This window comes from Loxodonta africana, chromosome 9 (genome assembly GCF_030014295.1).
Source record: "Loxodonta africana isolate mLoxAfr1 chromosome 9, mLoxAfr1.hap2, whole genome shotgun sequence".
NCBI lineage: Eukaryota > Metazoa > Chordata > Mammalia > Proboscidea > Elephantidae > Loxodonta > Loxodonta africana.
Window position 1 is genome coordinate 121,678,273 of NC_087350.1, and position 23,362 is coordinate 121,701,634.

Sequence of the window (23,362 nt, forward strand, 5' to 3'; positions counted from 1 at the left end):
CCACTTAACAGCCCGTGCCTCAGTTTCCCCACCTGAAAACCACAGATAGTAACGGTTCTGTCAGGACTGAGTCAGTCTGTGTGTAAAACCTCAGGCCAGCACCTTCCCACAATAGAGGTTAAGGCTCACCAGCTGCCTGCAGAGAGAGGATGATGGCAGGGCTGGAGAGGGCACGTTGCGGGTGCCGAAATAAAGGGACTCTCGAAGGCGGAGAACTCACAAAAGACCCCTGGAGTCAGATGCTGGCAGCTGCATGGATGGCATTGCCCCTCACTCAAGTGGGAACCCCAGGGTGCAGGGCCTCCTCTGGGGGGAGGGGAGCCTCTTTGGGGCCCATGGAGGCCCTCAGGGAGCAGAGCTCAGCAGAGGAGGCCTGGGCCTGGTGCTCAGGGAAGAGTTTCCAGAGAGAGCGCCGGAATAACCACATTTTAACCCAGCATCATGTGGACAGTTTTGTTATGAAAAACACCAGAAAGCCATTAATGTAAATCATGAAATATTCAGCAAGGAAGTCACTTAAATGCCTCGCGTTCCCAGAAACAGTGCCGATCACTTCCTGCATCGCGGCCCCAGCACCAGCTATTTGTGCCTCTTCAAGGCTGTTGTCACAGGGCTGGAAGATTAGATCACTGCTATGGGGGGTGGGGGGGAGGGTGCCCTTGTGGTTGAGTGAGGGAGTGGGGGTGAGACAGAGACAGACAGACAGAGAGGTACTTCTAAGGGGCAGCGGTCCCCACCTCCCCTCTCTACATTGAGAATGGCGCCTGGTTTGGGGGGCAGTGGGGATCACCCCTGCTCCCTCACTCACCCTGTTAGGACTGGTGGCACGAAATCTGATTTCACCAGAGGCTCAATGTCACCAGCTTTGGAGTCACACGGACCCAGGGTCAAGTCCTGGCTCCACCCCCACTGGCTTGTGAGTTTGGAAGGGTTACCTAATGTCCCTGAGCCTCGGCTCCTGAGGATGAAGTGAGGAACATGGGCAGATCTCGCTGGGACCAGCTCACAGAAGTGCTCAGAGCTGGCTCCCCAGGGCAGGGGTGGAAGGCGAGACTGTGTAGACTCAGGGGCTGAGTCCACTCCCCACTGTTACATCCACAAACCCAGTCTTGTGGTCTGTTCACTGGGTCTTGGCACACTGGAGCATGTCTGGGCATCAGTGATGGACAGAGTCTGGGGCAGCCAGGGGACCTGGCCCCCAGCCACCACCCAGGTGGGTGACCTTGGGGACGGCCACTTCGCTGCCCTGGCCTTCTTCACCTGGTCAGCAGGGGGCTTGCACCCAATCATTTGCAGCTTCCCTCCCTTCGAGGTGGGCAAAGGGGTGGGCCCCCAACCCCAGCCACCTGGACACTCTCCCCTGTACCTCAGGCCTGGCTTGGGCCACCAGTGGGCGGCCTTCTCCTTTGTTGGGGAGAGTCCAAAGGGTCCCTCTCCCCTCGATTTCTCCCCAGTTCTGGGGGACTGGGGGCAGAGCGTGTGCAGGTGTCTAAAGGTCTGTCTGCAGGGGGCGTGGTGCGGGGAGGTCTCCATCACCCAGTCAGTGGGCTTGAGCCATTTGCTGCCCATGCTCCCAGGAGCCCACGGGGCCGGGCTGCCTGCCCTACATGGAGAGAGGAGATGGCTGGGGGTCCAGAAGCCTGGTGGGGCGTGGGGCTGACATGTTCCCTCAGCCCCAGGGTACCCCCCAAGTGTTAGAGGACCCAGGGCTCCCAGGAGGACACCTCACCTCCAAAGCCTCTCTGGTCTTCTGGGCTCGTCTGGGGAGTTCCATGGGGCCATGTGCCCCCTGTGCCCAGAGCTCTAGGGCCTCCTTCCTCTGGGCTGCACCAATAGCAACTGGGGGTGGGGCCTAGGTGTCTCAGCAGCGTCTCTCTGTGCCCTGGCTCCCACTGGTCCCCCGCTGTGGCTCTGGCTCACAGCAGATGTTCCAGCCCTGGCCTGGTGTACTCATCGTCAGCAGATAGCAGTGATGGTCCTGCTGCCCACAGTGCCACTGTCCAGGGGCCTCCTGGAGCTTCAGTCCCAGTGGGAGCCTTCCCTTCTTGAAGCACCAGACCCTCCGTAAATGCTGGTGGTGGTGACGACAGCTGCCAGGTGTCACATTCACCATTAACTCCACCTGGAAACTTCCTTCTGAAGCCCTCACAGCAGTCTGGGGAACAGACAAGGCCAGGATTTGCACCTGAGGCTACTGGGTGGCTAAGTCACACTCTCCACACCAGCCTGCCTGGCCTCATGTAACCTCCTGCAAAACCACACAAAACAAGCTAAAAAGCTCCAGTTTTGAAGACGAGGACGGTGACATGTGTTGGCAGGGGCCAGGCATGTCCGGGAGTGGCCCTTAGACAGGAATATGCAGGAAGCTGGGAGTTGAAGGGGTGACTCCGGCCAGGGCCCAGAGGGTGTTTCAGCACTGTGGAGAGAGACCTGGTGTCCCTGGTTGGACCCAGTCCCCAGGAGGCCCAGGACCTATCTGAGGTTCACTGACAAGGGCAAACACTAGGCCGGACTGCCCAGAAATCTCTGGCCAACTGGGTGCTCAACATGGCCCCCTGGCTGGAAGACACTCTTCCCTGGGCCGTGCATCCTGGGGACTCCCCAGCCCTGTGGAGGGAAGAGTGGTTGTGGAAGACCCTGGCAGGGTAGGTGGCACCAGAACAGAGCCCAAGGGGCTTGGGTCCCGCCCTGCCCCTCTCTGAGCCTCTTCACTCCACTCCATCAATGTTCCCTGAGCTTCCTGGAACGTGGGGTTTCCATCCCCTCCGCATGCAGGACGGGACCCAGTGTGGCCCTCACGGGGGCAGGAACGTCCAGTTTCTCTTCTCTTTGCCCTAATCTCAGTCTCACCTGGGGAGGTGGACCTCCTGGTGATGCCACCACCCTCTGCGATGGGTCATTTTATGTGTCCACTAGACTCTCTGGCATCTGCTGTTTGGTCAAATACTGGTCTAGAGTCTGTTACCACAGAGTTACATGTGAGTAAATTGGCCTTAAGTACATCACCTTCTGAAATGTGGGGGGGCCTCAGCCAATCAGTTGAAGCCTTAAGAGTTTTCCAAGACTGGTTCTGCCTTCAGACTAGAAATAGACACTTGGCCAGAATTCCTTCACTTCTCTCTTTCTGCCTGCCACCTGACCTAGGGCTTAGGGACTTGCCCACCCCACAACTACGTGAACCAATCCCTTAAAATAAATCTCTCTATATTTCCCCCACACATCTGTCAGTTTGTCATACCGTGGGGGCTTCCAGACTAAGACAGACTAGAAAGAAGGACCCGAAGGTCTACTTCTGAAAAGAATTAGCCAGTGAAAACCTTATGCACAGCAACAGAACATTGATATAGTGCCGGAAGATGAGCCCCCCAGGTTGGAAGGCACTCAGAAGATGACTGGGGAAGAGCTGCCTCCTCAAAGTAGAGTCGACCCTAATGATGTGAATGGAGTCAAGCTTTTGGGACCTTCATTTGCTGACGTGGCGTGACTCAAAAGGAGAAGAAACAGCTGCAAACATCCATTAATAATCAGAGTGTCGAATGTATGAAGTATGAACCGAGGAAAATAGGAAATCGTAAAAAATGAAATGGAACCCATGAAGATTGATATCCTAGGCATTAGTGAGCTGAAATTTGACTGGTATTGGCCATTTTGAATTTGATCATCATATAGTCAGGAAACCCTGGTGGTGTAGTGGTTAAGAGCTACGGCTGCTAACCCAAAGGTTGGCAGTTTGAATCTGCCAGGCACTCCTTGGAAACTCTATGGGGCTGTTCTACTCTGTCCTATAGGGTTGCTATGAGTGAGAATCAACTTGACTGCAACAGGTTTGGTTTTTTGGTTTTATCACATGGTCTACTATGCTGGGAATGACAACTTGAAGAGGAATGGTATTGCATTCATCATCAAAAAGAATATTTCAAGATCTATCCTGAAGTACATCATTGTCAGTGACAGGGTAATATCCATACACCTACAAAGAAGACCAGTTAATACGACTATTATTCAAATTTACACACCACCCACTAAGGCCAAAGATGAAGACATTGAAATTTTCACCAACTTCTGCAGTCTGAAGTTGATCGAACATGCAATCAGGGTGCACTGATAATTACTGGCAATTGGAGTGTGAAATCTGGAAACAAACAAGAAGGATCAGTAGCTGGAAGATACGGTGTTGGTGATAGAAATGATGGCAGAGATTGCATGATTGAATTTTGCAAGACTAACGACTTCTTCATTGCCCATACCTTCTTTCACCAACATAAACAGCGACTATACACATGGACCTGGCCAGATGGAACACACAGGAATCAAATAGACTACATCTGTGGAAAGAGATGATGGAAAAGCTCAACATCGTCAGTCGGAACAAGGCCTGCGGCCGACTGCAGAACAGACCATCAATTGCTCATATGCAAGTTCAAGTTGAAACTGAGGAAAAGTAGAACAAGTCCATGAGAGCCAAAGTAGAACCTCGAGTATATCCCACCTGAATTTAGAGACCATCTCAAGAATAGATTTGATGCAGTGAACACTAGTGACCGAAGACCAGACAAGTTGTGGAATGACAACAAAGACATCATACATGGAGAAAGCAAGAGGTCATTGAAAAGACAAGAAAGAAAGAAAAGACCAAGATGGATGTCAGAAGAGACTCTGAAACTTGCTGTTGAATGTCCAGTAGCTAAACCAAAAGGAAGAAACGATGAAGCAAAAGAGCTGAACAAAAGATTTCAAATGGTGGCTTGAAACGACAAAGTATTCTGATGACATGTGCGAAATCCTGGAGATGGAAAACCAAAAGAGGAGAACACACTCAGCATTTCTCAAGATGAAAGAACTGAAGAAAATTTCATGCCTTGGTTTGCAATACTGAAGGATTCTATGGGGAAAATAATAAACAACATAGAAAGCATCAAAAGAAGGTGGAAGGAATACACAGAGTCATTGTACCAGAAAGAATTGGCAGTTATTCAACAGTTTCAGGAAGTAACACACGGTCAGGAACCGATGGCACTGAAGGAAGAAGTCCGAGCTGCCCTGAAGGCATTGGTGGAAAACAAGGCCCCAGGATTTGATGAAATACCAATTGAGATGTTCCAACAAACGCATGCAGTGCTGGAGGTGCTCACTCGTCTATGCCAAGAAATTTGGAAGAGAGCTTCCGGGCCAACCAACTGGAAGAGATCCATATATGTGCCCCTTGCAAAGCAAGGTGATCCAACTGAATGCAGAAATTATCAAACAATATCATTAATATCACCCGCAAGCAAAATTTTGCTGAAGATCATTCAGAAGCGGCCGCAGCAGCGTATCGACAGGGAACTGCCAGAAAGTGCATTTTCAGGACAGGAGCCTTGGGAAGCTCTGGTGGCTGAGTTTCTCTGAGACAAGCTGCCCAAGGATGGCCGAAGATGTCGGTGGCAGTAAAGCTCCTCCCGTCCTGATCCAGTTGTCTTCACCGTGGGGACAGACGCCTCACGTGTGCACCGCCTGCCCACGCTGGCTGTGTTCTATATGGGGAACTAAGGGGAGTGTTTTTGGAGCACGTGGGTACCCCATCTCATAAACGAGGGCACCCCTGAAGTCTCCGGCTAGTCAAAGGTGAACACGCTCGGCTGCTCACTGAAGGGTTGGCCGTTCGAGTCCACCCAGAGGCACCTCAGAAAAAAAGCCTGGTGGTCTACTTCTGAAAAATCAGCTGTTGGAGACTCTATGGGGCGGAGTTCTGCTCTGACACACGTGGGGTTGCCACGAGTCGGGGTCCTCAGCGGCTGCTGGTTGAGGTTGGCTCTGGCAGCAAGCTCTTGGCCCTGCCTGGCGGTGCTGAGGTCTCCAGCAGGAGGCGCTGCGCCGAAAGACGAAGCCTGTTTCTTTATGAAATCTGTCTAATTGCTCTGGAAGGGAGGGGCGTGGTGGTATCCGCCAAATGAAAACATCACTCACCGTGAATGATCTCTCGGCGGGTGACATTTAGTGAATACCCAGGATTCACAACACAGGATTTTCACATCAGGTCACAATATTATCTTCAGGGTGATCCCATGTCAAGGGCCCCTCCGCGGTATGAGTTCTCCTGTTCATTCGTCCATTTATTCAACAAGCAACAAGCACCCTTAGCTGCTGACAGCTCTCCCAGTGTCTAAGACTGGGGATGCAGGAAGGAACGGCGACTGGGCCTGCGTTCAAGGGCAGTTGGGGCAGAAGTAAGCAGGAGAGGAGATAGGCTGGTCCACGCTACCATCCCGGAAGGACCTGCATGTGGGAAGCCCACAGAGGGACCCGTGGTTTGAGCCTGGTAGGGGCCTTGCTGCAGAGGGTGCTTGAGCTGAGTCTCAGGAGCAAGGGGGTGTTATAGATTGGAGTGTGTCCCCCCAACATGTGTGTCAACTGGCTAGGCCATGATTCCCAGTATTGTGTGGTTGTCTTTCACTTTGTGATCTGATGTGATTATCCTATGTGTTGTAAATCCTAACCTCTATTATGTTAATTCGAGCCCTAGTGGCACAGTGGTTAAGAGCTCAGGCTGCTAATCCAAAGGTTGGCAGTTCAAACCTACCAGCTGCTCCTTGGAAGCCCTGTGAGTCAGTTCTACTCTGCCCTACAGGGTCGCTATGAGTTGGAATAAACTCAATAGCAACCAGTTATAGGTTATGATGTTAATGAGGCAGGATTAGAGGCAGTTATGTTAATGAGGCAAGACTCAACCTACAGGATTAGATTATATCTTGAGTCAATCTCTTTTGAGATATAAAAGAGAGAAGTGAGCAGAGAGGAGAGGGAACTCATACCACCACTAAAGAAGAGCCAGGAGTGGACCATGTCCTTTGGACCCAGGGTCCCTGTGCTGAGAAGCTCCTAGACCATGGGAAGATTGATGACAAGGACCTTGCCCAGAGCTGACAGAGAGAGAAAGCCTTCCCCTGGAGCTGGTGCCCTGAAATCGGACTTCTAGCCTCCTAGACTGTGAGAGAATAGGTTTCTGTTTGTTGAAGCCGCCCACTTGTGGTGCTCCTGTGATAGCCGCACAAGAGAACTGACATGGGGCCATCTGCGAAAGCCCGGGGTGGGGCTGCAAGGGTGTGGAGGGTGGGAAAGCACAGGGCAGCCCCCAAAACACGTGTTGGAAAAGTAACCTTTGTGCCTGTTGATGTGGCCCTATTAGGAATTGGTCTTTTTTGTCATGTTGGTCAGGTCATGCTGGAGTAGAGTGAGCGCTAAACGTAGTCACTTCTGAGTTACAGAAAGAGCAGATCAGACGCAGAGATAGTGGGGCAGGGGACAGATGTCTTCTGATGACAGCCCAGCCAGGATTGCCTACAAGCCCAGGAGCCTCAAGGATTGCCGGCGGCTACCAGAGGCTGAAATGGACAAGGAAGGACCACGCTCTAAAGCCACTCCCTGAATTCAGATATCTAGCCTCCAAAGCTGTGGGAAAATAAGTTTCTGTTCCCTAAAGCCACTCACTTGTGGTGTTTCCATCACAGCATCCCCGGGTGACTAACACTCCAGCCTCCCTGGTAGCTGGCCTGGAGACCAGGCTGAGGAGCGCACTCCATCCTGGGGGGGCGGGGTAGGAGTCACTGGGGTTTCAGCCAGGGAGGTCCCACCAATGACAGGCTGGAGGCTGGGAAGTCTCTGATGGAGATGGCACCAAGTGCCCGGGGGGAAGGACGGGCAGTTGCAGAGCGGCCCCGCCTCTGAAGGTCACCTGATTCTGAAAAGGAGGCATTTCAGGGAGGCTAGGCCCGAGCCCTTCCCACGGAAACCATCACGGCGGGTGATGTGAACCTGACCTCCCACTTCATACGTGTTTAGTGAATTGCCATGGTTAGTCAGACACTTGGAAAAGCCTGTCATTGCGTTAAAGATAGAGCTGGCCCTGGGCAGGCTCCAGGGACACCACTCCTCCCCCCCGCCAGCTCTGGGGGCCTCATTTCTGCCCCATCTAACGCACCTGAACTCCGTGTGCTGGGGCCCAGTGCCTTTGCCTCCCCAGACGAGCTAGTACCAGTTGCCACTGAGTCAAGTCTGACTGTGACTCATGGGGAGCCCATGTGTGTCAGAGTAGAACTGTGCTCCATAGGGTTTTCAGTGGCTGATTTTTTGGAAGTAGATCTCGGCCCTTCTTCTGAGATGTCTCTGGGAGGACTCAAACCTCCAACCTTTCAGTTAGCCGCCCAGTACTTTAGCTATTTGCACCACCCAGGGAGTCCGCCTGGAAACTAGAGCAGGGCACAAGAACACGAGCTCTGGCATTGGACAAGCCTGGCGTCAAATCCCAGCTTGGTACTCCCATTTTGAAGATGAGGAAGTGGGGGCTCAGAGAGGTTAAGCAATTTTCGTAAGATCACACAGTGAACAAACGGCAGCGTCAGTGTTCGAACTTGGCACCATCTGACTCCCAGCTAGTGTTTCCCACCATGTTGCCTCAGTCACAGATGGTGACAATGTTGTAACCGTGCTTGTAAACTGTGAAGTGCTGAGAGGATGGGCAGGGCAATGGAGACACCCACCATTCACTGCTCACCCAGCAGCCATCTCCCTGGGCTGACTGAGTGCCAAGCACAAGTGTCAGGAAGGCTGGCAACTGTCCCCTCCAGGGCAGGGACCTGCTCCATGGAGTCGAGTTTCTAGCTCCCCGTCCGCCTGGCTGACCAAAACAGCCACTGCAGTTCCATTATTTTAGGGGCTGGAAAATTACTATTCATGACAGCAAACTTAAAAATGAAATAATAGGCCTGTCCTTTTTAAAAGCAAATTGTGATGCCTGAATATTCATGAGCTGTGACTTGATGGGAATGGCGGCGCAGCGAGACCATCACGGGTGAAACCAGCAGTGGGGGATTTAGGGAAATGTGCTTGTCATTGGAAGGAAGCAGGAGATTAATACTTTCCTGTTTGCGGCCCCCGAATGGGCGCATTTTAATGTAATAATTAATTAAGCTGGTGTTCACTTGTACTTCACAGGCTCCCTCCCACCCCCAGCACTGAGGCTCCCTGAAGTGACCTGCACTCTCAGTGAGCAGGGACAGCGTGGCTGAGCCTTCTGGGAAGCTGGTCAGGGGTGAGCTCTGGGTGCAGGGAGGGCTGGCTGAGGCTGGGCAGGGGGCACACGGACTCTGCGCCCACCACCGCTGGGTGGTGATTGTTGGGCCGGGGTGCCTAGAAGGTCTGGGAATGCAGGGGTGGGGGCCGCCCCTGGAGAGCTGGGCTCTCACTGAGGACCTGGCAGAGAGGGGCCAATGCTGGGTCAGTCCTCCTGTCCCTCAGGCCTTCCACTGAAAGAAGTTGGATTAGAGCTGTGTCTTTAAACCGAGTTCCCCAGAGCACCCACACTGCCATGGGTTGCCTCAGTTTCCCACACCACTGTCTCCCTTGGCTGCCTAAAGAACTCTTGGTTCCAAGGCCCTCCTCCGGGCTGCCCCGCGGACCACTGTGCTCCCCGCCATGGCTCCTGACACCAGGGGATGAGTGTATGGGGGGGACCAGGCGGTGCCCAGCCACGCCCCTCACACCCACCTCCTCTGACAGGACTACGGCTCCCATGCACCCTCTGGTGGCCACCTCAGGCACCGCTGCCGGGCGTCGCGGTCTTGGAGGGTCTTGGGCTTGGCCGGGGCTACCCTGGGCCCAGAGGGGGAGCAGTGGGACCCTGCAACGCCTGTGCCAGGAGAGCCTCCCTGGCCTTCCTGGGGCCTGCAATGCCCACCAGACACCATGGGGGTGGGGGCCCAGCAGGCCCAGGCCCATGGCCCGTGGGGACAGAGCCCTGGTTGAAAGAAGAGGAAGAGGGCCCGGGAGCTGCCAGGTGGGAAGGAGGAGGACACGCTCAGCTTTTCTTCTTCCATAACAGTGGCCACTCCCCTCCCGAGGCTCAGGATGAAGTCCAAATGCTTCGTCCTGCGGCCTGTCTTCACCTGTTCTCTCCAACGTCCTTCCGTGCCTCTGCCCACCTGAGTTCCAGCCACTCTGTGTTATTTGGTCCTTCCTTTACATTTTTTTTTTTTTTTTACATGCTGCACCGGTCCGTCCCCCTAGGGCTCTGCTCCTCCTCCTGGCCCTTCACGTGCAATTTTGTCCAGCAGCTTCCCTGACACTCTGGCCTGCTTGCGGGTCCCCCCTCTGTCCCCTCTGGGAATCTCAGCCCTGCACTGAAATGCCTGTCTCCAGAGCTGCCTCCCTGGGCCCTGGTCTCCACCATCGCTGGACTGTTGCTGAGGGGCAGAGGGTCCGGCTTGTGGGAGGCAGTCAGTGTGTGCTGCCGGGACAAAGAGAATTCAGATGTGGTTGGAATTGTCACAGAAGGAAAGGCAGGGAAGTGTGGGCAGATGATGTGGAGGGACTAGAAAGCCGAGGCTGAAGGTGCTGGGACCACCTGCCCCTGTGGACTGCCAGCTCCCAGGTCAAGGACTGTGTCTTTTCTAAAAATTTAATTATTTTTCTCATACAAAAATTTATACACATATTGTTTTGTGACATTAGTTGCAGTCCCCACAATGTGACAGCACACTCCCCCTTTCCACCCAGAGTTCCCTGTGTCCATTCAGCCAGTTCCTGACCCTGCCTGCTCATCCTGCCTCCTGACAGGAGCTGCCCATTTGGTCTCATGTATCTGATTGAACAAAGAAGCACACTCCTCATGTGTACTATTTTTTGTTTTATAGTCCTGTCTAATGTTTGAGAGTGGGCTTCGGGGATGGTTTCAGTCCTGGGTGAGCAGGTCATTTGGGGACCATAGTTTGGGGGTTCCTCCAGTCTCAGTCAGACCATTAAGTCTGGTCTTTTTACGTGAATTTGAATTCTGCTCCACCCTTTTCTCCCGCTCCTTCTGGGACTCTCTGTTGTGTCCCCTGTCAGGGTGGTCTTTGGTGGTACCCAGGCACCACCTAGTTCTTCCAGTTTCAGTCGAGAAAATGCACAGCAGAGGATACAATTTCTACACGTACAATTCAGCGACATTGATTATATTCTTCAAGTTGTGTAACCTTTCTCACCCTCCTTTTCCAAATTGTTCCTCTCCCATTAACATAGACTCACTGTCCCTACGCTTCCTATCTAATCTTTCAAGTTTCTGTTGTCCATTTGGCCCCCTATAGGCAGATCTTAAAAAAGCACGGTGCTCAAGGTAGACATTCTTTACAAGTTAAGCTAAATTATTGCTTGGTCTAAAGAAGACTTCAGGGGATATTTGGTTTAAGGTTTAAAGGTTACCTCAGGGCAAGTTTTGGGGTTCACCCAGGCTCCACGGCAAGGACCGTGTCTTATTAATCTTTGCTTAGTAAGGGTGTTTGAGTGCATGAAATGAGTGAGTCCGGATCAGTGGATTGGCCCAGGCCTGGCCCAAATGGCAGCACTCATACTTGCCACCCCACAGAATATGAGTCAGTGGGCACCACCTGCACCACATGGGAAGCTCCCTCCCCTAATAGGCGCCCACAAACCCCAGCTAGTCTAGCCCAGTGGTTCCTCAGCCTGAGCAGATATTCTGAGTATGCTGGTGCTGCTGGCCTGGGGATCCCGTTTTGAGAACCACTCACATGACAGAATATCAATCGAGATGTTTCAACAAACAGATTCAGCGCTGGAGGTACTCACTCATCTATGCCAAGAAATATGGAAGACAGCTTCCTGGCCAACTGACTGGAAGAGATCCATATTTATGCCTATTCCCAAGAAAGGTGATCCAACCGAATGCAGAAATTATAGAACAATATTATTAATATCACACGCAAGCAAAATTTTGCTGAAGATCATTCAAAAACGGCTGCAGCAGTATATCGACAGGGAACTGCCAGAAATTCAGGCTGGTTTCAGAAGAGGACGTGGAACCAGGGATATCATTGCTGATGTCAGATGGATTCTGGCTGAAAGCAGAGAATACCAGAAGGATGTTTACGTGTGTTTTATTGACTATGCAAAGGCATTCGACTATGTGGATCATAACAAACTATGGATAACATTGTGAAGAATGCGAATTCCAGAGTACTTAGTTGTGCTCATGAGGAATCTTTACATAGATAAAGAGGCAGGTGTTCGGACAGAACAAGGGGATACTGATTGGTTTAAAGTCAGGAAAGGTGTGTTCCAGGGTTGTGTTCTTTCGCCATACCTATTCAATCTGTATGCTGTGCTGAGCAAATAATCCGAGAAGCTGGACCATATGAAGAAGAACGGGGCATCAGGATTGGAGGAAGACTCATTAACAGCCTGCGTTATGTAGATGACACAACCTTGGTTGCTGAAAGTGAAGAGGACTTGAAGCACTTAGTAACGAAGATCAAAGACCACAGCCTTCAGTATGGATTGCACCTCAACGTAAAGGAAACAAAAATCCTCACAACTGGACCAATGAGCAACATCATGATAAATGGAGAAAAGATTGAAGTTCTCGAGGATTTCATTTTACTTGGATCCACAACCAACAGCCACGGAAGCAGCAGTCAAGAAATCAAAAGTCGCATTGCATTGGGTAAATCTGCTGCAAAGGACCTCTTTCAAGTGTTGAAAAGCAAATATGTCACCTTGAAGACTAAGGTGCGCCTGACCCAAGCCGTGGTGTTTTCTATCACATCATATGCATGTGAAAGCTGGACAATGAATAAGGAGGAATGAAGAGGAATTGATGCCTTTGAATTGTGGTGTTGGCGAAGAATATTGAATATACTATGGGCTGCCAAGAGAATGAACAAATCTGTCTTAGAAGAAGTACAGCCAGAATGCTCCTTAGAGGCAAGGATGGCGAGACTGCGTCTTACATACTTTGGACATGTTGTCAGGAGGGATCAGTCCCTGGAGAAGAACATCATGCTTGGCAGAGTACAGGGTCGGCAGAAAAGAGGAAGACCCTCAACGAGGTGGATTGACACAGTGGCTGCAAAAATGAGCTCAAGCATAACAAGGATTGTAAGCATGGCACAGGACCGGGCAGTGTTTCGTTCTGTTGTGCACAGGGTCGCCATGGGTTGGAACCGACTCAACAACACCTAACAACAACACCATCATCAGAGAGAGATTCCTCTCTAACCTACTGAAGAGACTGAGGTGGGGAGCTTCAGTGCTGGTTGAGGAGCTGATTCTGGAACTCAGGATTGTAGGGCTCCCAGGTAGAAATAGGAGGGTGCTGCTACCAGGCACGTGCACATAAATGAGGCCCCAGTTTACTTTACATGGTCTTCTTCCTTAAAGTCCATTTGGCCCTCCCATGTGAAAGGAGAAAAGCTATTCCAGGTCATCGTGGGGTCTGGAGACTGAGTGGATCTTAGTAGCCACATCAAGAGGTTGTCAATTGGCTGGCTTGGAATGTGGCGACCCAACCAAGACAGGGGGCCTTGGGTGACAGAGACAAGACCCTCCTCTGCTGCTTAAGGGAGTTCTGGCTTTTCGTAGTCAGGCTACCTCCTTCCCCACCTCAGGGAGGTAGATGATGGCTCTCTGGAGAAGGGCAAGGAGACGCCCTGTGAGACTAGGGCAGGGAAGGAGGGAAACTTAGGGGAGGAGCTTCCCACAGGCAGGAGGAAGGAAAAGCAGCTGTACCCTGGATGGAGATGGACGAGGGGTCTCCACAGTGGGGTCAGTGCCTGGACGCCAAGACAGTCCACTGAGGTGAGGGAAGAAACTATTACAACATCTGTAAAATGTGTCAATGTGAGTCCTCCCTCAGTCACATCTGACGGCCACGTGTCACGTGTGGTGCTAGTGAGAAGCCCAGACGGCATGGGGGTCCCACACCTCAAGAGGGTCAGCAGGGACTCCTCGCCAAGCCTGTGGAGCATGTCCTGGGCACTGCAGTGCTGGGTGGTTGCTGGGAGCCTGGCTCTGCAGATGGACAGATCTCTCTCTCAAGTTTACCTAGACGGCCCCCACCCAGTGGACACCAGGGTGAAACATTCTTGCAGGAAAGCACACAGGGAAGACTCTTCAAACCATTCTGCCTCCAGTGAACACAAAGAAAATAGCAGCGCTAGGTTGCTCCTGGTCCTTCTATGGGCATTTGGCCCACATGTGAGGAAAGTCCTTCCCTCCTCTGGACCTCTTTTTAGCCTCCATAAAATGAACTGGGGCTCAGGAATGTTGTGTGTGTGTGCGAGGGGGTGGCAAGTAGCTTCCACCACTTCACCTGCTATTCTTGGATGGGTAGATCGGGCTCCATCCAGACTTCAAGACTTGTGTTGCGGTGCCCTGCCTGTGAAGAACACAGTGAATACATTTCTATACGGGGTTCCCTCTGCAGCTTCACCCTGGAATCCCTTTTCTTTTTTAAATCCACCCCAAGAAACCACTCCATAAGTGGTGATAACTTAGTGTCCTGAAACTAAATATGTGAGACGTCATACCCCTGAGGAGTCCTGACTGAAATGTATGAGCAGCCCACTAAACAGAAGGCTTTTGAATTATGGATTTGCATCCACTCTTATTCGTCGTCCACCTTGCGCCACGAGAATATTTTACCTCGGATGTTAGCTTAGGAGACAGAACCATCACTGTTAGTGTCCAGAGCGTGTTCACGAATCTCTATGTTTTTAATGATGTGTTTACTGTCATGCTCTTTTCAACCATGATTTGAACAATTTTTCTAACTTTAAGTATATTTTAGAAGCCCCTCTTAAGGATGCAAGGATTCTTGCACATACAGACACACACACGTACACACACACACATTTAGTTTCAGGGCACTAAGTTATCACCACTTATGGAGTGGTTTCTTGGGGTGGATTTAAAAAAGAAAAGGGATTCCAGGGTGAAGCTGCAGAGGAGATCCTGTATAGAAATGTATTCACTGTGTTCTTCACGGGCAGGACACCGCAACACAAGTCTTGAAGTCTGGATGGAGCCCGATCTACCCATCCAAGAATAGCAGGTGAAGTGGTGGAAGCTACTTGCCACCCCCTCGCACACACACACAACAGCCCTGAGTCAAAGTTCATTTTATGGAGGCTAAAAAGAGGCCCAGAGAAGGGAAGGAGTTTCCTCAGGACACAGAGACTGCAGTAGGTTAGGGAGGAATCTCTCTCTGATGATGGTGTTGTTGTTGTTGTTAGGTGCTGTTGAGTCGGTTCCGACTCATAGCAACACTACGCACAACAGAACGAAACACTGCCCGGTCCTGAGCCATCCTTTCAATCGTTGTTATGCTTGAGCTCATCGTTGTAGACACTGTGTCAATCCACCTCGTTGAGGGTCTTCCCTTCCTCCTTTCACTGACCCTGTACTCTGCCAAGCATGATGTCCTTCTCCAGGGACTGACCCCTCCTAACAACATGTCCAAAGTATGTAAGATGCAGTCTCGCCATCCTTGCTTCTAAGGAGCATTCTGGCTGTACTTCTTCTAAGACAGATTTGTTCGTTCTTTTGGCAGTCCACAGTATATTCAATATTCTTCTCCAACACCACAATTCAAAGGCGTCAACTCTTCTTCCGTCTTCCTTATTCATTGTTCAGCTCTCACATGCATGTGATATGATTGAAAATACCATGGCTTGGGTCAGGCGCACTTAGTCTTCAGGGTGACATCTTTTCTCTTCAACACTTGAAAGAGGTCCTTTGCAGCAGATTTACCCAATGCAATGCCTCTTTTGATTTCTTGACTGCTGCTTCCATGGCTGTTGGTTGTGGATCCAAGTAAAATGAAATCCTTGACAACTTCAATCTTTTCTCCATTTATCATGATGTTGCTCATTGGTCCAGTTGTGAGGATTTTTGTTTTCTTTATGTTGAGATGTAATCCATACTAAAGGCTGTGGTCTTTGATCTTCGTTACTAAGTGCTTCAAGTCCTCTTCACTTTCAGCAACGAAGGTTGTGTCATCTACATAACGCAGGCTGTTAATGAGTCTTCCTCCAATCCTGATGCCCCATTCTTCTTCCTATAGTCCAGCTTCTCGTATTATTTGCTCAGCAGACAGATTGAATAGGTATGGTGAAAGAATACAACCCTGGAACACACCTTTCCTGACTTTAAACCAATCAGTATCCCCACATGTCTGTCAGTTTGTCATACTGTGGGGGCTTGCGTGTTGTTGTGATGCTGGAAGCTATGCCACCGGTATTCAGATACCAGCAGGGTCATCCATGGAGGACAGGTTTCAGGTGAGATTCCAGACTACCAGCAGTCTACTTCTGAAAAGCATTAGCCAGTGAAAACCTTATGAATAGCAGCGGAACATTGTCTGATGATGATGGTAGTGGGGGTAAAATGGGAGCTGCTGGGATGTTTTAGGTGGGAGTGTAACTTGACCTGGTTTCAGTGTTTAGAAGCTTCAGGGTGGAACAGTCCAGAGCCCAGCAATGGAGTCCTACTAGAGAACCATTGTGAGGAACAGCCTAGGGACTGCTGTGCTCCGTGGTCCAGGCGGTAGAAGGTGATGAGGACGAGAGTGGAGAGAAGGGATGGGTAGAGGCAAAGCCAAGAAGCCCATTAGTGCCGTGAGTGTTAGGGATGAGGGAAGAGGAGACGTTAAGGCTGATGCCGTGGTTTGGGCTTGGAAAGTGGATGATGCATGGAGAAGTGTGTGTGTATTTGTGTGTGCGTGTGTGTTTAGTCAGAGAAGAGAAAGAGACAAGGAAAGAGGAACAAGCAGAGATAGAGAGAGAAAGAGAGACACAGAGAGACAGGCAGGGAGACAGAGAGAGGGACAGAGAAAAAGAGAGACAGGGAGAAATAGAACACCGTGGGTACTGGTTGGACGTGTTTGTCTACTGAGGAGTAAATGTCAGGGACCACGTGAGTGACCTTCAGTGCCTTCCTGCCCAAGGCCTCAGTCCCTCCATGTGATGGCAGGGAGGGTTAATCTACAAGTTTCCTGAGTCTCTGCCCCAGGTCCCGCTGCCCTGGCACCCAGACCCTCACCTCTATTCAAGTCCAGGTGTGTGCATGTGCTCTGCCCCCTGGTGGGACCCCGTGGTAGGGCAGAAAGACAGGGGTGGGGGCTGGTCATGGCCCAAGGGACCTTCTCTGAGGAACATGGGGTCGGCTCCCCAGGGGGAATGATCAACTTCCAAAAGAGAAGAAACGTGCCCAGATTTGGTGCTGTTTGAGGGAGTGGGGTGGGAAAGCGACCCCCTCCCTGGGCAGGAGCCTTCCTCTTAGAATTATGGGGAGAGCTGATGCACAGAGGCAGGGAGACCTGCCTCACTGGAGGTGGAGATGGGGGTGGAATCCAGGGCAACTTCCTGGAGGAGGGGCTGTTTGCTCACACCTCTGAGAGCAGTCAGGGCCTGGATGGGAGTGGGGGGAGGGCCTCTCACAGGAGCATAGACTCTGCTCCTGGACCCTGCCCCACGCGGTACCCCACCCAGGCTCTCAGCACTCTGCCCTCCCTGTGGCCCAGGACTGGAGGTGATCCTGAGACCCAGCTGATCCAGTTGGCCTGTGACAATGACAGCGTCACCCCAGGAGCACTTTGGGGCCTAGTCCTGGTCCATGGAGGGGCTCAGGGGGACTGAGAGGTGAGACCCAGGCAGGAGGTGGGGAATAACATGGGTGGGGCTCCTGGTGCCACTCCAGAGAGCAGACACGGGTGGTGGGGATACTTGGTGTCTCCAAAGTCCCCAGGCTCTCCAGGCCCACCTGGCCCAGTTCCCTGTGGCCCTCCTGTGTAGGAGGGGGGATGGGCCCAGGACACAGATCCCATGGGGGTGGGAGGCACAGAGCTGGTAGAGTTAGTGGTGGGCCCACATGGGACCCCCCATGAGCAGATCAATTTGTGTGGACACGCACTGGAGGCAGGTCACTCTACACACACTGCCCCAGACCATGCAGGCACTGTTAGCACAGAGCTGTGGACATCGGCCTGGCTGCCCTGGGCAGTGTCCACCCACATCTGTTACGCTAAGGAGGTCCCATGCTGTAGTCGTCCCCAAGCTGCTCACCCCAGTGTGGGGGTTCTGGCCCCGCATCCTCGTGAGCAATCACTGAAACAGTTCCCTGTCCAGACCCTCAGTGCACAATTGGGAAACTGAGACCAAGAGAAAGGCAGGGACGGCTCAGGACACAGAAGTGGGCAGAGTCCAGAGGATGAGGAAGTTTCTGGTCCCCTCGGCCAGGGCTCAGCTTCTCTCATGGGATGTGCTTTGGGAATGAAAGCCCTAAGATGTGGGGAACCCTGATCAACCTCTTCCCTTGTGGGGCTGTTTCCCTCTCACCACACCCACATAAGCATTGGTGCACGCATGCACGCACACACACACACACTGACTTCACAGGTGGGGCCGTGCAGGTGGGGTCAGAGGAGGAGAGGACAGCAGGGAGGTTAGAGAGAGGGTGGAGGCAGTTCTGTTTTGGGACAGTGGCCTCCAGGTTCCTACCAACATGCCCACCGCCCATAGCAAGGGTGGGGGGCTGCCCAAATAAAGGGAGGGGGACCCCAAGGTTCCCAGGGACCTGCCAGGCCCAGCCATCCCCAGGGCGACCCAGAGAGGACAAGGCCTGGTCCTGCAGTCACTGCTCTGGGCCTCTGGAGCTAGGATGGGCTCCTCCTAGAGTGGAGGGGGCTACAGGAAAGAAAACCTCTGTTTCCTCCTCTGTAAGTTGGGGTGCTTGGAGTGGGTGTCCCCCAGGGTCCCAAGGCTAAGAACAGTTTCTGCTGACCTTGATTCTCTGTCCATGACCCACTGTGCTCTGAGGTCCTAGGAAAATGTTTTCTACTTCCTGGAATAGAATATTCACCCAGCAAGAGTGTTGGGGTGTGGGAGCAGGGGCCTGGGGTCAGGCAGGGCAGGACAGAGCCATGGACCGTGAGGCCAGGTCCAGGGTCAGGACTAGTCCTTGGCAGAGCCTCAGGGGTCCTCCTGAGGAAGTGGGATCTTTACCCTGAATGTGGGAAGGATGCCTCGTGAGTGAGCTGGACACCCCAGGGCCTGTGGGGGCAAAGAGGGGGCTAGAGAGTCTCCTGAGGTCCCCAACACCACCTGCGGACCTGCAGACCCTGCTCTTTCTCCTCCTGGGATCCAGGAGAGCTGCTGCTTCCAGGAGCTTGAACACAGGTGTGCATTTGTGGTGAATTGACCTGCCTGGGGCTGAGTGCTAATGCTGACCACCAGAGGGTGGCAGACTCCTCAGTCAGTGGTCCCCTCTGGGCTTTGCTGGAGCAGCTGGACCAGGGGACAGTCACCCCAAGGTCATTCTGGCTGCTTGCCTGTCTCAGAGATACACCTCCTAATGTTACCATCCACGCCCCCAGTCATAGCTAGTCAGAGGCAGGGAGTGAATCAGATCCTGCCATTTATTCACTCAGCAATGGCGCCCAAGCTCTCTCCGTGGGCAGGTCTGTGTTAGGTCCTGGGTGGGAGCCGAAAACCACCCACGTGGTTCCTGCCCCAAGAGCGCACAGTGGAGGGGAGAGGGACAAGAGCGTGAAGACAAATACATGAGAGAGAAAAGAGCATATTCCATAGAGAAAATAAAGCAGCCTGCAGCCAGCGAGAGAGGGCTGGGGTCACTGGGTGGGGGTCCAGAGCCCTCACTGAGGTGACACTTATGTGTGACCAGAGTGACAGGAGGGGCCTGCCCTGCACGAATTGGGGGACAATGTGCCAGGGAGAAGGCACAGCTGGTACAGGGACTGGGAGGCAGATGTGAGTTTGTCTAGAGAGGGAGTTGGAAAGCAGCCAGTGTGGCTGGAGGGAACTGGGGAGGAGAGGAGGGAGGCAGGAGGAGGGCAGGTCCAGGTCCCAGGACCTGGGGGGCTGAAGGAGCTGTCTCTTGCCCTGTGACACCATCACCCCAGACCTCATGACTCACAACAGGACACACTGATGATCTCACAGTATCTGTGGACCAGGAATGAGGCATGTCTTAGTTGATGACTCTGCCCCAAGATCTCTCACAAGGCTGGGGCTGCGGTCTCAACGGAGGCTCGACTGGGGAGGATCCGCTCCCTGCTCACTCTGAGTTGTGGGCAGGACCTTGTGAGCTGTTGGACTGGGGGCCTCAGTTCCTCTGTGCCTGTTGATTAGGGCCTTGGGTCATTCTCATGTCAGCCTCATAGGGCAGGTCGTACATCACAGCTCCTTCCTGGGGTGTGCAGGGTGGGGGGCGATGACAGAGCGAGAGGGAGCGTAAGAGAGAGCCGGGAGACATTGCCCAAATGGGGTGACTGTGAGTAGAAATCACTCGACGGCACCAAACAACAACATTCTTGAGAATCAAGTCCGTGACTCCCGCTCACACTAGGGAAAGGGGTCACGCAGGATGTGGAGGCCAGCAGGCGGGATAGCTGGGGGCCATTGTGCAGGCTGCCCATCCCCTAGTCCGAGATGAGACACTGGGTCAGATTCTAAATAATGGAAGTTATTGGAGGGTTTTATGCCAGACAGAGGGTAGCAATATCTGATGTTTATTTAATTCCAAACCCTTCTGGTGCAGACATGGAAGTGACTTTCCCAAGCTCACACCACCAGAACCCAGCCCTGTTTTGAGGTATCCTCCATGCTGCTTCCCACCCCTGCTTGAAATTCTCCCATCTCTGAATTTGCGTGTTAGCTACGTGTGACACCAGCCCATGGGTTCATGGGTGGTATCTCACATACACCTGCTGACTTCCCTAGGAAGAAGATGCTAGGATGATCCCCATTGTGTGATGGGGAGACTGAGGAGGCTCTGAGAAGCACAAAGACTTGTCCAGGATCACAAACAGGTTAAGAGGGACAAGCAGTGTCTGAACCCCGCTCTGTCTGCTCAAAGCTGGGGCCTTGGCTCACCCAGGCCTGCCCTAGGTTCTGTGGGGGACTGTGTTGGTGTCACTATGTACAGTTATGGAGATGGCAAGGGGAGAGGTGGGCATTCAACAGCCCAGAAGGGACTTGGGAGAGGTTTTATCGGAGATCAGGCCCAGGTCAGGGGACCCAGGATATGACCTCACTTCCTTGGTAATGAAGTACATAGAACTTGGAACCCTGGTAACCAGGCACCCACATTCTAGAGATAGCCCCTACCAGCTCACTTGAGTGGAGACACTGGAGCTGGAAACATGTTTTCCTGTTGTCTGCCTTCTTCGATTACCCCAGAATTTAAGAAATCCAGCAGTTTGACCCTTTCTCGAAGGCTGAGGCATGCTTTCAGTTCCCGCTCTAGAAAGATCCTGCCATTTACTGAAAAGACCCTAAAGGTAACACAGGGTGGCCCAGGGCTGCCAATTCAGACCAGGCCACCACTGTGATCCCACCTGGGCAGCCCTACGCCCCTCCCCCAGGTCACACCAGCCCCCAGGCCACACCAGCCCTTGTCCCCGTGGGGTCCCTGGCAATGGGGGCAGCGAGGAGGTGAGGACAGAACTGATGAAGCAGAAAGTTGTTGGAAGAGGCAGGATCGAAATGGGAGGGCAGAGGGTGGGGTCAGGGAAGGAGGGGTCACGTGATCTGGGGAGATTTGGGAGGGGAAAGGTGAGGAGGAGGAAGATGAAAATGGTGCTTCTGCTCCCTCAGGACTAGTACTCACTGAGGGCTCCTAGCTCCGTCCCCATAGCCCCTCACCATCACTGGATTCATAAGCCTTGGACTGATCTGGAATGGGGTGGTGGGTGGCCTGGTCCATCAGATTGGGTGTCTCGGAGACTAGGGCCTGGCGTGGCAAAGGTGGAGACCCACTTCACGTTCCTGCCCCAACCCCCTGATCACATAGGATGTGCAACCTAAGCTCCTACCCGGGGGCCTCACTTCACACCAGGGCTTTAGGGAGGGATGGTCAGGGGGTCACAAACCGAGTTGGTACTCTCACGGGGGCCTTCTCTGAGCTCCAGCTCGCCCTGTGTGGGCCAGGCACCCTGCAGTCCTAGCTTCTGGCATTGACCCCCCACTGCTGACCTTGTGCCAGCCCAGCTCCTCCCAGATCCTGCTGCAATACTCAGAGGTTGCCATTTCTATCTCTGGTCAGTGAACTTGGACGGGCTGGATGGTGCAGCCTCAGGTCGACCCTCCCAGCACATGGTGTAGACAGGGGGAACTAGGAGCTCCTCTGAGGCCCAGGGAGCACGAGGGCGTAAAGGGGCAGAGAGGGAAGGAGATGGCTGGGAGGGGACATTGATGCCTCCCGGGTCACTACTGGGCTCTGTCTCTGCAGAACCCCCTGAAGGAGATCTGTAAGGAAAAAGAAGATGGCACCATCGAATCCACTGACCCCAAGAAAGGGACCAGGAAGGGCTGGTGCAGATTCTGTGTGAGTGCGGGGTGTGGGGTCCTGAGAGGGACTAGAGGGAGCCCAGGACCCAGGCCCTGCCCCAGAGACCCCTATCTCCCTCCCAGGGCTTTCCCTCTCAAGGGGCTCCAGTCCCCTCCCAGAAGAATCTGCCACCATCCTTCCTTCCCTGCCCCCACTGTTCTCCCTGCCCTGGCCAGGTGCAGGAATATCAGAAATGAGTCTTTTATGCTGTTTGCACTGCACATCAGCCCCGGCATCTTTCTGCAGGTTGCTCCTGTTTCAGAGTTTAACTTTCGGCCCAGGGCCCCGGGCAGCAGTCAGCTGGACTGTTCTTCCACACCTTCTCCCAGCCTCACACATCCTCAGGCTTAGCAGGCTCCTTTTCCCCTAAAGCACGGGGCTCAGGCTATGATATACCTTTTTCTACAAACTCCAATGTCGAGGAACACATCACCTTGACCCCTTTAGGTCAGAAGCTGTGCCCTGACTCTGCCGCAGAACATTCCAGACGGGAGGAGGTTTCCCATGGTAATTGAGCCTCTCACTGCTGCTGGCCCTGGACTGATTCCTTCTCTGCCCTTTCAGCAGGGCTGCAGGAGCCTTCTGTGTGTCCTCATCCACTGACCCACAGCAGGGCTGCAGGAGCCTTCTGTGTGTCCTCATCCACTGACCCACAGTAGGGCTGCAGGAGCCTCACATGTATCCTCACACACGGACCCACAGTAGGGCTGCAGGAGCCTCACGTGTGTCCTCACAACTGACCCACAGCAGGGCTGCAGGAGACTCACATGTATCCTCACACACTGACCCACAGTAGGACTGCAGGAGCATCACGTGTGTCCTTATGCACTGACCCACAGCAGGGCTGCAGGAGCCTCACGTGTGTCCTCATCCACTGACCCACAGCATGGCTGCAGGAGCCTCACGTGCGTCCTCATCCACTGACCCACAGTAGGGCTGCAGGAGCCTCACGTGTGTCCTCATACGCTGACCCACCTAATCTACTGTGTTCTGCTGGGGCACTCTTGTCCCACCTCCTGCCACTGGTCACAGAGGTCCTGGACCCTGCCCTCCTGGTGGCCCACGGGGCTGCCTCTGATGGTATGTCCCTCCTCTGTCCCACCCCAGTGTCTTTGTGGGTCGGACCAGTACATGGAGGAGGCCTGTGAGGTGGAGACTGTCCAGCCACTCTCACTGGAGCAGCAGGTGGAGCGACTGGTGCCTGCCT